Source organism: Mus pahari, chromosome 8 (assembly GCF_900095145.1).
Source record: "Mus pahari chromosome 8, PAHARI_EIJ_v1.1, whole genome shotgun sequence".
Lineage (NCBI taxonomy): Eukaryota > Metazoa > Chordata > Mammalia > Rodentia > Muridae > Mus > Mus pahari.
The window spans coordinates 98,051,124-98,066,686 of NC_034597.1; positions in this window are offsets into that span (position 1 = coordinate 98,051,124).

Consider the following 15,563-nt stretch of genomic DNA (forward strand, 5'->3'; position numbering starts at 1 on the left):
ACTGTATGAAGATTTGGCTCAAATCACATCCCTGTTATTTCCATTTTCTTCTCTTTAGTACTTTGTAGCTCACTATAGGAAAACTATATGATAAATCTTCAATTTAATGAAGTCAGAAAACAAAATCCAATGAAATTTAAAAAACACATACACACACACACAAACATAAACACACACTTGATCATAGCACTAAATTTTGGAATGTAAGTCCATGAATAAAAATAACAAAGTATTGCATTTAGTTTATAGAAAAATAAAGTATGTGTAAAAATTTTTTCCCAGTGTACTGACTTAGTTTTTCCTATCTATATAATCCTAACAGCTTGCAGGATGGCATGTGAAAATGAGAGCTTTGCCAGATTATTAGACCTCAATAAAGGACTGAAGGCACAATAACATGATGCAGGCTAACATTTTTATTTCTTCTTTTCCTCTGTAGTAGAAATTGTTCAGAAATCCAGACTGAATATACATATATAACTTGAGCATCAGTCTCCTTGACAGTGTGTTTGTAACTCCCAACTCCTGGTAAACAATTTTTTCTCCTCATTTGCACATTCTGCATTCTGTTAAAGAAGCCTGAGAACAGTCTGCAGAGCTTTCTTCTCTACTGGTCTCAACAGCATTCATATTAGTTATATTATTTAATACATATTACATACATCATATCATAGATGATAGGGATAACTGTTAAAGTTCATAATACTCATGAAATTAATGTTCCAAAACATAACGCTCATTAGTTGAGGATTGAGGAACCAGTGTGATTGAACAGTGGGTATGTATCTTAACACATGACAGTAAGTATTCAAAACAAAATTCAAACTGATTCACCTTAAATTTTGATTAGGTCTGTGTGTAATATAGGTATATTGTCTCCAAGAATTTTAGGAAATAAATGTATAAAGCATTTTGGGGCTAGAAAGGTCAAATCAGACATACTGTGAAAACAGAGGGCAAAGACAAGGTACAGGAAAAATTAAATAATGAAGTTGAGGAGGAATAAGGTAATGGTAGAAGGTGGGAAAGTGTCATAAAACTATAGATGTATTGAAAGAGCATATGAAAACCGACTACATTATAAAGTACCTATAAATATAAATTCAGTATAAATTTTTAACAGGAAGACTCTATTTGAATTGATATCACCACTAAAAGAAATTATAAAGTTTTAAATAAAACTTACTTATGCCACTGGGGGAATACCCCCTTGTGAAGTGTTAGCCATAAAATTCCCAATCCTCCAAATGCAATAAAGAATCTTGCTATTTCTCTTGGTTGCCCATCTGAACTGTCTAATTTATTCTATTGCTGTGGGACACCATAAATTTTAGATCTAGGACTCACGGAAAACAGACTGAAATTGACCTGGAAACTTCTTTCCTGCTATGTAAAGTCCATAGTGCTAGAGGGTTGTATAGGGAACAAAGTCATCAATGATTCAATCATTTTTGGACTGTGGAAGCTACAGTTTCAACATATCAGGCAAAATATACCCAAAGTTACGACAGAAGCATTACTGGTATGTGAATATCTAAACATGTTCTGACTGGATTTAAAGGGTAGTCCACAGAAATGAAAATAAACCTACTTTTGTCAATCTAGTCAAATCCAAAAGCTGGGAGGTCACAAGCCCAAGAAGAATATGAGTTATGGATGGTTTTCTAAATTGACATTTAGCCGATTTTTCACATAAGTTTTTCTGATTTTACCTATAGACTTGTGCTAGTCTAGTCTCAAGCTTGATCAGAGGTGACAATTAATTTGAAGGGCAGCAATACAGGGTTTTATAACTGATGGAAATACACAGATAAGTGACTGCTTATTGCTTAATCCTAAGCAAAGCACCCTTATCCCCCCTCAAGAACCAAAAAGCATCACAGAAGAGGAAACATTATGATAGCAAAGAAGATAAGAGATGAAGTGTGGAGGGTGACTACTAAGTTCTGTTCTGGATAAAGCCTTGGTATCACACTCATCATTACCAGCTGGTGTGGTTCCTAGCACAAGGCAAGCACAAAGCTATAAAACAAACAAAGGAAGGGATGGAAATAGAGATCATTTGGCAAAATTGGGGTTAGCAAGTATGAAAGAGGGACACGAAAAGGTAATGGGGTGTGAACACGACCACAATACATTCTTAAATGTATATAACTGTGAAAATAAACTTTTTACAAGAGAGAAATGCAAGGTAATTTTCCTCTATCATCTCTTTAGTTGTAAGTATTAACAATCCAAAGGGTCTCATTCCAAACAAACTTCTGATGAGTTCCTGCCCCAGTTACTTATCTTCCTGATTCAGGTGGATACAGACCCAAAGCCCTAAAACTATAGAAGATCTCCAATGCGTGCAACAGCAGAAGCTACAGTACTGCATTTATAACAACTTTTCTTTTACCTTTATCATATCACATCCAGCTTCTCTTCATGATCGCTATTACCCGCTGTCTTAGTTGGGGTTTCTAGTCCTGCACAAACATCATGACCAAGAAGTAAGTTGGGGAGGAAAGGGTTTATTCAGCTTACACTTCCATGCTGCTGTTCATCACCAAGGAAGTCAGGACTGGAACTCAAGCAGGTCAGGAAGCAGGAGCTGAAGCAGAGACCATGGAGGGATGTTCTTTACTGGCTTGATTCCCCCTGGCTTGCTCAGCCTGCTCTCTTATAGAACCAAGACACCAGCCTAGGGATGGCACCACCCACAAGGGGTCCTCCCACCCTTGATCACTAATTGAGAAAACGCCTTACAGCTGGATATCATGTAGGCATTTCCCCAACTGAAGCTCCTTTCTCTGTGATAATGGCAGCCTGTTTCAAGTTGACACAAAACTAGCCAGTTCACCTGCCTAGTCACATTTCTCTGTGACTCATAAACAACTGTTTTCTCTCTTCTTTGACTTGTTTAATGATAATTTTCTTATTTTTTATGAACATGGAATAACCCATTAGTCACCTGCAAAATTCAAATTTTAATTAATAGCCTTGGAAATTAGAGCATCATTAGAATGCTGAATTATGATGTACAATAATTATGTTCCCTATCTTTCTAGTTTTGATCATTTATTTAAATTTAAAAGGCTGTTCTTTATAAAATAGAAGCTTTATAAGGGCTTAAATCACTCTGTCTTTAGAGTCTTTTCTAGTGCATACACTAGTGATTTTAGAAACAGACAAATGTGAGGTTGAAGTGAATCCTAACACTTCAGTTATGCTTCATTCACTATCACAGGGAATTCCACTTGGGAATCCCACTGTAAACAAATATGTCTCAGTTTCATTGTCTTATTGCTATAAAACACAATGACCAAGGACAACTTGAAAAGGCGAAAGTTTAGTTAGTTTGCAATTTTGAGAGGTCAGAGTCCATAATGGTGGATTAGAACCATGAAGAAACTGAAAGCTCACATTGCACAAACATAAGCATGAAGCAGAAAGAACAAACTGGAAATAAATGAGTCGCTTTACTCTCAGACACTACCTTTAGGGACATACTCACACTGGCAAGGCTTTAACTTTTATAGCTCTCCAAACAGTGCCACTAACAGGGAAACAAGTGTTCAAATGCCCAAGAGTATGCAGAATATTTTCTGCTCAAACCACCAAAATATGGTACATATCAATCACAAAATTATTCTACATACAGGATTCTCTGGCTCATAAAAAGATTGTTGGTTGATTGTAGCATATTTCAAAAGTATTCATTTTATGGTGGTCATAAGCCACCATAGAAATGAAAATTGAAACTACACAGGCATTCTTTCTCAAATTCTATGCAAATGTCCATCATTTACTGACCTCAAACACTCCTAAAAATTTTAGAAAAAAAGAATAAGTATTATTTGCTGGTATGAGCATAGACTATTTCAGTTTGTATGATTCTCAAAAACTAGAAATGGAACATATCTATATTTCTTCTGAGCAAATACCCAAAGAAACACTTGTTAACTTTGAAAGTTGTTGTTTTATTCACAATAGCTTATAAAAAGATTCACACTCTAAATCTACCATGGAAGACTAGAAAATGAAAATTACATATATATATTTGTGAGATATATATATATATATATATATATATATATATATATATATATATATCATACATTTTATGAATTTCAGTTAGGTATGAAGAAAAATAGTATTTGCAGGTATATGTATTGTGTTTAACCTGGAGTAGTAAATAGAAAGCAAACTAGGAAGAGTTTTTTGGGATGAGAATCTCTGTGGAAGAGAAGAAGTAGCATGAAATGCATGATGGGAAATCAGAAAAGAGGTATTTGGCATACAGCAATTAATCAAGAATGAACATGGAGAGATTGTAAGGATGAGGTGTGTGGTATAATAAATTAATCAAAGATAAAGTTTTATGAAAAATTTTATTAAAAATTACTATTTGTGTGATAATTAAGTACATGTGGGGATTTTGTGCATGAGAGAGATAGAAAAAGAGAGAAAGAGAGAGACTAGTAGGACAGAGACAGAGAGAGAATGAGGAAGAGGAGGTGAAGGTAGAGGAGGAGGGAGAAGGAAGAGGAGGAGGAGGAGGAGAACGAGAACGAGAACAAGAACGAGAACAAGAACAAGAACAAGAACAAGAACAAGAACAAGAACAAGAACAAGAACAAGAACAAGAACAAGAACAAGAACAAGAACAAGNAGAACAAGAACAAGAACAAGAACAAGAACAAGAACAAGAACAAGAACAAGAACAAGAACAAGAACAAGAACAAGAACAAGAACAAGAACAAGAACAAAGAATTGAATGAAAAATCCTCCATGCTCTAAGTGGAGTTGGGAAATAAAAAACATTGCTATCTTGTTCAAGACAGAAAGATAAAAATTGTAAAACACTATTTACTCCAAAAAATGTATTGTTCTTGCATAACTTGCCAATCAAGAGATTCTAAATTTTTAATTCAGATAACTTTAATTTAAGTGTATGCTAAAAGTTATTTTTCATTTTTTTTATGTTTCCAATTTTTGAGACAGTCTCACCTTGTTGTACTGGCTGATAATAAACTTTTCGCATTGTCCATTCTGTTTTCTAGCTCCACCAATCAATTTGCTTAAGTCTAATATGTATTAATATTACAGTCTTTACCTACAATACTGAGCAAAATGGTTGAATTTGAAGGCAACCTCTTTTTAATATATATGAATTGTGTCACAAAAATACTTTTTATGCTATGTAATGACTAATTTATTATTATTATTTTTGAACAAAAATATTTTAAACAAAGATAACTAATGTTGTGGCTTGCTAAAATAAAACATATAAAACTTTCAAAAGGTTTAAATGACCAGGTTATACTCAAAGAGGCTGAAGGTAATGGTGAGTGAAAAACAGCACAAATACCTATATAATTAGATTAAACTGTTCACAAATAAAATATTTCTAAATGTTTGAAATTAATAAATGATGTTTTATATATTAAGCAAGTAAATATAAGAAATGTCATCTTGTGTAGAAAATATAAATTCTCATTTTATGAATCACAGTTACATGTGAGAAAATAAACCTATAAATATTAGAATTTTCTTAAATCTATAAAATTATATTTACTCCCTGAGAGGATTAACAGAAAGATAATATAAAGCATATGAGGGAGTGGCCATGCATCTTTTCCATATCTGTTCATAACGGTGCTTGACCTATTGGCTCTACCTTTAGAATCAATCACTCTGAACTTGAATCCTATCTATGGTCAAAGAGCTGAGTTGCATTGAATTTCTAGAACCGTAACAAAGCAGCAGCAGGAAGGCTTTCCATTATCTAAATGATCTTAGCTGACATTATACTTTTCTTTTTTTTTTTTTTACTTCATGTCATGGAGGATTAGTAGATGACCCTGTATATCATTTTGCAAAGATAACAGCGGCCATATGAAGCCATATCCCTCAAGGACACTTATTATTTCTGCTTTATTACTTTCATTTATGTTACAGTGCAGCATAACTGAGCCTCTGCACTTCAGACTCCAGTGAAACTACTTTACAAATCTACCAAAATCTATTTTCAGGAACAAAATTTTCTTTATTGTAGTATGTCTCTGGATCATATTGGACAGACTCTTTATCATCATTTCCACTAAGTCATCACACTTTACCTTTCAGCATTCAACTTCTAGAATATACACTCCTAGATTTCTATATTTCTCTCTAGATAATTTTCTAGTATTCAGTGTACACCCCTTCTAGATTTCCATATTTCCCTCTAGATAATTTTCACCAGAACTTTCTATTGCTTTACATATGCATATGATAGATGGTTAATGAACACATAACTTTTCACCACCAACCACCAAGTCTCTAGAATACTGTGAATACTGCTTTTAGACTTTTCCATACTTTGCTGCACATTCACACTCCAAATTCTTTCAGCATGTCACTGTTGTGTATTATATAACTCATTCTTCTCCTTTAATTGCTTAATTCAACTGCAAAACTCATTTTTCAATATCCTCTTTTTATACTTTCAAATAATGACTAAATACTCCTAAAGAGATCTTTTTCACTTGTTTTGTTTTTGAGATATAGTGTCTCTATTATGTAACTCTGGCTGTCCTGAAGTTATCTATGTAGACTAGCTGGCCTCCAACTCACAGTGATCCACCAGCCTCTGCTTCTGAGTGCTGGAAGTCAAAGCATGTTTTTCCAAACTCTGCCTAAAGAATCTTGTTCTAACATTTCCATTTTCATATCCACAAATTAGATTGTTATGAAGTATATTCTTTTAGATGGTTATTAAGTATAATGTGATGATAATAATAATAATTCAGAGCTCCTATATCATGTTCCTGTGAGTAAATATTATTTTCTGGTAATATAATTTGAAAGGCTTGGACTAAAGAATGGAAGACATTTTTCCACAATCTCTTATATTTTATTTTTATTCAAATTATTTCTTTATTTACTTATTTATATATTTTTACAATTCTTCATAAATAGTCTTTTCAATTGCAAGTTGACCTGGAAATATTTTTCTACACCTTTAAAATTGAAAGAGTATAAAATTCAAACAATCATCTAAATACAGCATTAAATTTAAAACAAATAAAAATGCATACAGTCTCAGCATAGTGAAAATGCTACAGCAATAACACATTTAGAGATCAGTTTCATACTATGTTAATTTATCGAACAAATAATGTAGATTTACCCATGGCATCTGTGGTCTCCAAATTGAGGATTCTTGGTCAAAGTTATAGTACCAAGCAATTATTTCCTCATTTGATGTTGGCCGTAGATCTTATTTGATAGATTTTGCTTACAGATGCCTTATCCAAGCACAAGAAACATTGAGAAAATGACTAAAGAGATATCTAGAGATCTGGGAAGATTACCTGACCATAGCAAAGGATTTTGAACATGACAGAATAGTGGCTGGGTTGTCTTCACAAAACCGCACAAGATCAAACCATTAAACATTCTAACACAATATAGGTAAGGTTCATGACTCCCCACACCTAACTCAGGTTCGAATAGCAACTGAAGGGAGTTTGTTCAAGCAGAGTGAGAAAATTTTCCTTTAAGTATTGAGTCTTGGTAACTTAAACATGATTCAGTGGATACTTCCATACCTACAAGTACATCGACAGTAGAAACTGGACTGCATAATTTATAAAAATGTAACAAAAGACAACATAAAGTTGCAAAGAAGTAAGAAGGTATGAGGTAGATCTGGTAGAACTTAGTGGTAGACAGTTTTGACTATAGTAATAATTCTTTTAATGTCTGAAATTCTAAATTAATAAAAAATAATTAGCAAAATGTATTTTCCATTACCTTATGAAAAAATGAACACTTATGAATAATAACTAACTTCAGATGAGAAGACAGAAGCATACAATGGTAAAGGGCAAATTCAGAAATATGAGAGTGGCAAATTTTAAGCATTGAATTGTGTGTATTCAAAAGTTCATATAGACAGTTGTTTGTCCTTTGAATTTAAAAAGTGAAGACATTTAAAAAGATAAGTGGCATTTGAGTAGACTTGAAAAATCTTTACTTAACATAGGTATTAGCATAAATGGTTGAATCATAAAGCACATGGAAATATTTACATTTCTATTTTGAAATTATTTGCAAAAATTGGATTCTTAAGTAATAAGGCATTTTTTGTGTTCAACTTTTTTATTGAATGTAGCACATCAGTTGTCACTCAGTCTGAAAACTTTGGCTCCTCCCATTCATCATGATCTCAACAACCAGCTGGTAGTCAACTTATTTCTTGCCACTTGAAACAATAACACATCATAATAAGGCATTTTTATCAGAGATATCTATTTAATGAAAGAGGAATAGCCACTAAAATTTAAAACTTCAAAGTGTAAATTAATAATGTATGATGTATAATGAAATCACAGGAAGTAAAATTAGGTCTCCTGAACTGGTCAAGGAACACTGAATGGAATATATCTGAATAAGATGACTTTTAAGTTTATAAGCAGCACACAGAAGTTACAAAAGATTTCACACTGAGAACACAGAAATCTAAAAATAGGAACCGTACACTCAGAAATGCTAAGTAGATCCATGCACGTTTAGGGAGGAATATAGATCACAGAGGTATATCACAAGGCTAGAAAATGGGGCTGTGCCTCAACAGTGAGGGAACTTTGTGTGCTAGGAGAAGAAATTTGAATTTCATTCTGAAGTAAACAATTGTTTTCTGACAGTATGTCAGAAAATGGCATGTTTTTCAAATGTACTTATATATAACTCTGGCCAATCTAGAGCTCCAATGAGCAAAATCGTGCTAAGGTTGAGGGTCTACTAGCTTCACTTGCAGAACCCTGGATATTGCAGGTACTTCAGGAAGGAAATACAGTTCATTAAATTCTGCCTTAAGGGTTTCTGAAACTATGTCTAAAGATGTTAAAGCAACCAAGTGTGCTGAGACAAATGATGAATTCAGTCCATATTGAAGAAATGTCAAAATAGACAGTGAGCAAAGCATAGTTGTGTATATGCAAAACTTGTAAAAGGAACAATAATTAAAAATATATAATTATATCTAAATGTACAGTTACTTAAATTCTTCTAATTTCTTTCCTCCCTCTCTGGCCCCTGCCTTCCTCTTTCTTTCCTTCCTACTTCCTCCCTCCATTCCTCAAATCCCCCCTCTGTTATACATTGTTGAAAGACAGAATGAAAGGGAGGAAAGAAGGACAAGGACATGCATCATGTGAATGGTGTTACACACAGTTTACATCATCTCTAAGAAATAAGCTCTTCGTTACAAATAAACCTTAATTTACAGTTCTTGACATAGGACAAATAGTAATTTATTCTTTTAATAGGATTTAGCACAAGACTAACAGACACATCTTCATTACAAATATATACCTTAACATGCAAGGAACTAACATAGGATAAATATGAACTTATATTTTAACTATCCTGATTGAAAACAAGAACTTTTAAACTTAAAGCTATAGGGTTCCTGTCTCAGTTTCAAAAACCATTTATCATAAGTTCCTAGGTTTCGGGTAACCTAGGAAGGGTCTTCAGTTATTTCTTTATTTCTTAGTGTTTCAACATCATATATTCTACATTGCTTAGGTATTTGGTACACTCTAGTTTAGAATGACCAAAAGAAATTCCTACTTGACAAATATTTAATTACTTTTAATTTTTGTACCTTCATAAGTTTAAAATATAAACAGAACTCATACACCATATATGAGTTGTGTGTCTATGTGTTTCTGTGTGTGTGTGTGTGTGTGTGTGTGTGTCTGTTTTCGTGTATAGGTTTATATTTTTCTTTCTTATTTTATTTTATTGGATATTTTATTTACTTACTTTTTTTTTCTTTAACCTCTCTTTTAGCCTACCATACCACCCACCAGAGGTAGTTGAAAGGAAAGGTTAATAGAACAAAGGAGGATGTGGACCTGTGTAGAAGTAGTTCTTTGGAGCAAATTCAATCTTCTTTTTCAGGATATTGGCAATTCAGTTCATACCAAACAGCAGTAGCACCTGGATCCAGTTGCAAATACCGTTCACTAACCAGCAAAGGCAAGTAGATCCAGAAGAACTCTTAGTGCTCTAATGTGTCTGCAGAAGTAGCAAGAAGTCACTGGAACACCACCAGAAGTTCTTTGGTGCTTTTCTCTCTATGAAGTTACAATAAACAATGACCAGGAAAGAAGGTTAAGGCAAAGCAATACTGTATAGCATCATCAGTGATGACCAGCATCAGCAAAGTCCAACAATGAACATGAAAGGATAATAAGGTGTACCAATACCACACAGGCTAGTCCATTGCCTGTTGGGTTATACTTATATCCTTTCCGAACTCCATGAGCTCTCTCAAGCACCAGTTCTAGTAAAACATTACATGCCCCCTTTTCGGGGACCTTCCAGAAACACCCTGTGTGCCTGTTCTCTGTAAACCATCCTCCCATGTGTCTGTTTCAGCAAAAGCATCCTCTCACAAGACCATTTCCAGAAGAATATAACCTAGCACAATTGAGTCTCCCAAGAAATCAGAAATTTCCACGTGTGGGTCTGTATGTGCGTGTGTGTGTGCGTGTGTGTGTGTGTGTGTGTGTGTGTGTGTGTGTGTGTGTGTGCGCGCGTGCACACGTGCACGCACGCGGTCAGCACTGTAACACTTAATAGTGTTTTCTCTTTTAGGTCAAAATCTCTTCTATGATTCAAAGAAAATAATATGTATTTCACTAGATAAAGGTAATTTTCCCAGTCCCTAAGAAAGTCTTTGAGCCCTACAGGGTAGTCACAAATACAAAACTCCTTTGAGGATCCACTCCCCCATGAGAGCATATTTGTAAGTAGATGTCAGTAGAGAGCTGTGACTTGATTAGTTGATCATATTCTATAGATAATAAAAGAATTTGATAATTAATCCCGTTTCTGGGAAACACCATCAAAATATTTTCCAGTTATGAGCAAATAAATTAAAACATGGGCATGGAGCCAATTCTGGTAACTTCAAACATTCTGGAATAAATTACTGTGAGTTGCCACAGACGTCTGAACCTTCCTGACCTTCTGCACTGAGCTTTCTTGCTTTTTACTATATTTCTAGGGAAGGAAGCTCCAGACATGCAGAAAGCTGGAATTCCTCTGTGCCTTATTTTGTGTGTGAAACAAGTGCTCTATTCCATATTTAATAGCTTGCTGATAGATTTTACAAAATTGAGGAGTTTATCTAAGGAGAGAAAGATTTTCCAGTGATTGTCTACATGAGGTTTGCAGCACTGGTTTGCCCACACATCCCCTTTTTCATACAATGTTTTTAATAATATTCTTTTCCCTTACCCAGATTCTACCAAATGCTCAACAACTTCATTCCTGCTATCCTGTTTCCCTATAAAACCTCTCCCCCCCCCTCTCAAAAAGAAAGAAAAGAAAATGTGCAAATTTCAAAATGTAAACATGAAGCTATAAAATATTTAAATTAAACATGAAAATATATACAAAAACACACTCTCACTTTTCCCTGATATTTGAGTTTTAAGTCATGGAATGCAGCATCTCTAAAACTAAGCATTCCCAGAAGGACAGATTAATAGAGCTTGACAGAAGCTTAGAAAATCATCTCTGAGCACGCAGCCTCTAGGCAGCACATGTCTAACTCATCTAGGATGGTTCATTGTCTACACTTCTCTAGAATATCTCAGGATGCAGACACCATAACCTAAGCTCCAGCTTTTACACCCAGAAAGTCTAAAACTTTCTCAGCCACCCAGGAGAAATAGGTTAGGTTTTTAAAAATCTTAATGTACTTTTTCTATTAAAATTATTTCAAGTCTAAAGAATACCCTCTCTTTTTATTTCCCTTTCTTTCTCATGTGTATTTGAGGGAGAGGTACTTAAAGAGAAGAAAGACAAATAGACACAAATAGATAGAGATAGAGGCAGAGGTAGTTCCAGTGTGAATCATTGGGGGAAAATATAAAATATTTTCATCAATCAACATGATTATACAGATAACCTTGTCAATTTTTCGACAATTTGATTCTACCACTTGATATATTATTGTTTTATTATAAGCCACTTTCAACATTCTGTAATGGGTTTTGTTTGAAATATTTCACAATCAATCTTTAAGAACACAAAGCCTTAGCATACACTAATACTTCAGTTGATCATTATTCAAAATTTTACAAAAATTGTGCATTATATTAAATGTTAAAAAAATAATGATAATCTGTGCTTATAAAAGAAGTATCCATGTTTTTATATGCGAGCAGTTATTTACCAATTCTAAGGAGATTTAATGATTATTCATTTGTTTTTACTGAATCTTAAAAAATATAGCTTCTGTTTCTGAACAGAAGTATGTGGATTCTCCGTACAGTCAGTTCACTGGAGAAAATGTGATAGACAAGCAAGTCAGTGTTCAGCTCCTTGTTTTTATTTTTAAATAAAATTCAGATATGATGATCTGGGCATTTGTTTCCTATCCTATGAAGTCTTCACCGCTCTTTCTGCTACGTGTCTGACAATACGGCGATGCTCTACAATACACCTTCTGAGTCCCACTGTGATGCTTATCGCCTTCTAGTTTGGTAGTGAGCTACCATGCTTAGTAGGAAGGTTATGAATACATCAGACTCAGAGCAGTATTATTCATGCACCTGATGTTAGAAAAATTCATCCCAAATAATGTCAGTTACATTGAGAATAACTACCTAAATTTGCCATTCGCCAAAAGTCTAAAATGCTTTCCTTCCTGGGAATAATAAACTATAGCACTTTGAAATACGCATTTACAAACAAATGAGCCACATGTGTTCTTTTGTGCTGGAAACATGACAAAGTGAATGTGATTGTGGAATTGGTAAAATATTTCTTTTGTAGATTTTGTATCTAAGCAACATTATGTAAAACCCTTTTATCAAAGTGTGAATTTAGTATGTAGAAGCAGGGAACAGCAGCTTTCTTTCTCCCTGCTTACAAAAACACAAGAAATAAAATGTTAATCAGTTTTCGTGTGATAGGTTACATGGAGGTTAAATTTTCTGCCAACACTAGTTAAAAATAACATTATTCCTATGAAACTGTTAAATTACTTTGTAAGATAGTTTAGGATTTTTACTGCATATGATTTAATACATGTTAGTCTAGTTTTTGAAATGTTTTCTTTGTCAACTTTTAATAGATGCATATGCAAAAGGCTCTGCCTCTTTGTTATGCAAGTGACAAGTGACAAATGAGTACTCTGAGGTAAAATGTTAAAATAAGATTTTAAAAAGTCATATAGAAGTATTTCACCATTGAAGAATCATCCTAAATATTTTTAAATAATAATTTTTAATTTTATTATTAATAGGGTGGGAGTGTGTCATGGAATGGATGTGGAGTTCAAAGGGCAACTTATGAACTTGGAGTTGGTTCTTTTCCACCTATATATCACTCTGGGGGGGGGGGTCTAAACACTGACTAGCAGACCTGTAAAGCAAGCTTCTTTATCTGTTGAGCCATTTAGACGGCCTTCATCTGTTATTTTCATCTTTTCAAATTACACTCACTTATTTAGTGGGGGCATGGGTGCACATGAGTAGAGTTCAGAGATCAAGTTGCAGCAGACAATTCTCTCCTTCCACCCAGAAGGTCCAAATGATTGATCTCAGGCTCGTAGACTTGATGACAGACACCTTTACAGGCTGAGCCATCTTGGCAGGCAAGCCATTTTTATCTTAACTGGAGGTCTCAGCTCTACTCTAGATATGCTGAATATATACTGAAGCAGGCTTGGGTAACTAACTGCATTTGAAGTGCTCCTATAAAAAAGAATTCATCTCTCCATCAAAGTGGCACCAAATATTTACACACTCTACACTGAAAGGTACAGCTTTGGAGGAGGTTCCTGCTGGAGTCAACTGCCCAACTGTTTGCAACATTAGATGCCATTTTTGTGGCCTTAATCTCTCACTATTCAAATCAAATAATTTAAACCACATGAACCATTTGTGTTTCTTTGAAGGGATTTTTGTGGACTGAGTTAGAGGTGATACATGCTAAGTATGTGCTTCACCATAGAGAGACACTCAAGTCCCTTAAATATGTTAACTTTATAATTAGTTCTAGCATAAATTCTTAGATTTTTAGCCATTTATATTTACACATATTGCTAAGACTATATTCTTAGCAACTTACATTGGGTTAAGAAAAGGGAATATTTCAATACTATCTGATCATCATAGTAATAACATTTGCCACAAATTGAGCAACATACATGTCAGTTGCTTGCATGCAATATCCCAAATATCTAAATCCTGTAAGAAGGCATGTGATCCCTGCTTTCTATACAGGGTAACTCCAGCTTAGAGAGATTGGGTGATCTGCCTGGGGCCTCCCAGATTGTGAGTGGCAGAGCCTAAAATATTTAGGGAACACATAAGCACTCTGTGAATACAGACAAATACATATTGTAAGGACACATCATGCACCAGCCAGCATGGCCCTTAGAGAACAAGTCCTAGCCACAGATGAGGCCTGAATGGCAACACAGACATGCAGAGGCTTTCTTTTGATACAGAAAGCTGTTCAACCTCAAACAAAACTATCTTAAATTCATGGTTTCAATATATATTTAGTGCTCTTAGAATAAAAGTTGTTATAAAATAAGGAATTTTAAAAAACATAACATACTCTATAAAAATTTTATATAACTACAAAACATTTTGTACTATTTTGTCGGTTTTCTTTAAAACATAAAATTTCCTATCATCCTATGATCTACTCATTGAAATTGGGAATCAAAAGATGCTTATCAGTGTTACTTAAGTTGCTCTTCATGGAAGTGCTTTAATAAACAGGACATCCTGGTGTGTACACATATTTTTTCCAAATGATCTTGGCTTAAACATGACACAATGAAAGTACATTGCCTAACACATGCAAATACTAGATCTTATACACAATTATAACACTTTATCACTTATGTACCTATTATAATTCAGGTTATATACTAGAAACTTCAGTAAACTACATCCTTTATGAACATAAAAGCTAAGTTTTTGCCGTTACATCCATGAGAACGTAGATCTGTATTTTCAGTAGAAATACAGAATAGAAGAATATCTAAGATTTGCAATAGAATGTAAGAAGATAAAAAAATACAATTGATAGAAATATGAACAAAAATCAATGAGATTTTTGTTCAATCAAACAATACTGAACGTATATGCTCAAGACAATGTGTCAGGAAAATTCTTTATAAGGAACTGATCTTGGTTTAAAGGTGAACAACAAAGAAAAATACGATAGGCAAATATGATTAGAAAAAGCATTGGCATCTGTATCCAACAAATGTGTTCAGGACTTACATTGAGGTTAATTAAAAATGCTGGTAGACAATATATATAAAAAGAGCTCAAGAAGCTGAACCCCATTTTTTAATGGGGTTATTTGAATTTCTGGAGTTCAGTTGAGAATTCTTTGTTTAGCTCTGTGCTAGGGGTACAGAGAATTCTCAACTGAGGAATACCGAAGGGCTGAGAAGCACTTGAAAAAATGTTCAACATCCTTAATCATCAGGAAAATGCAAATCAAAACAACCCTGAGATTCCATCTCACACAAGTCAGAATGG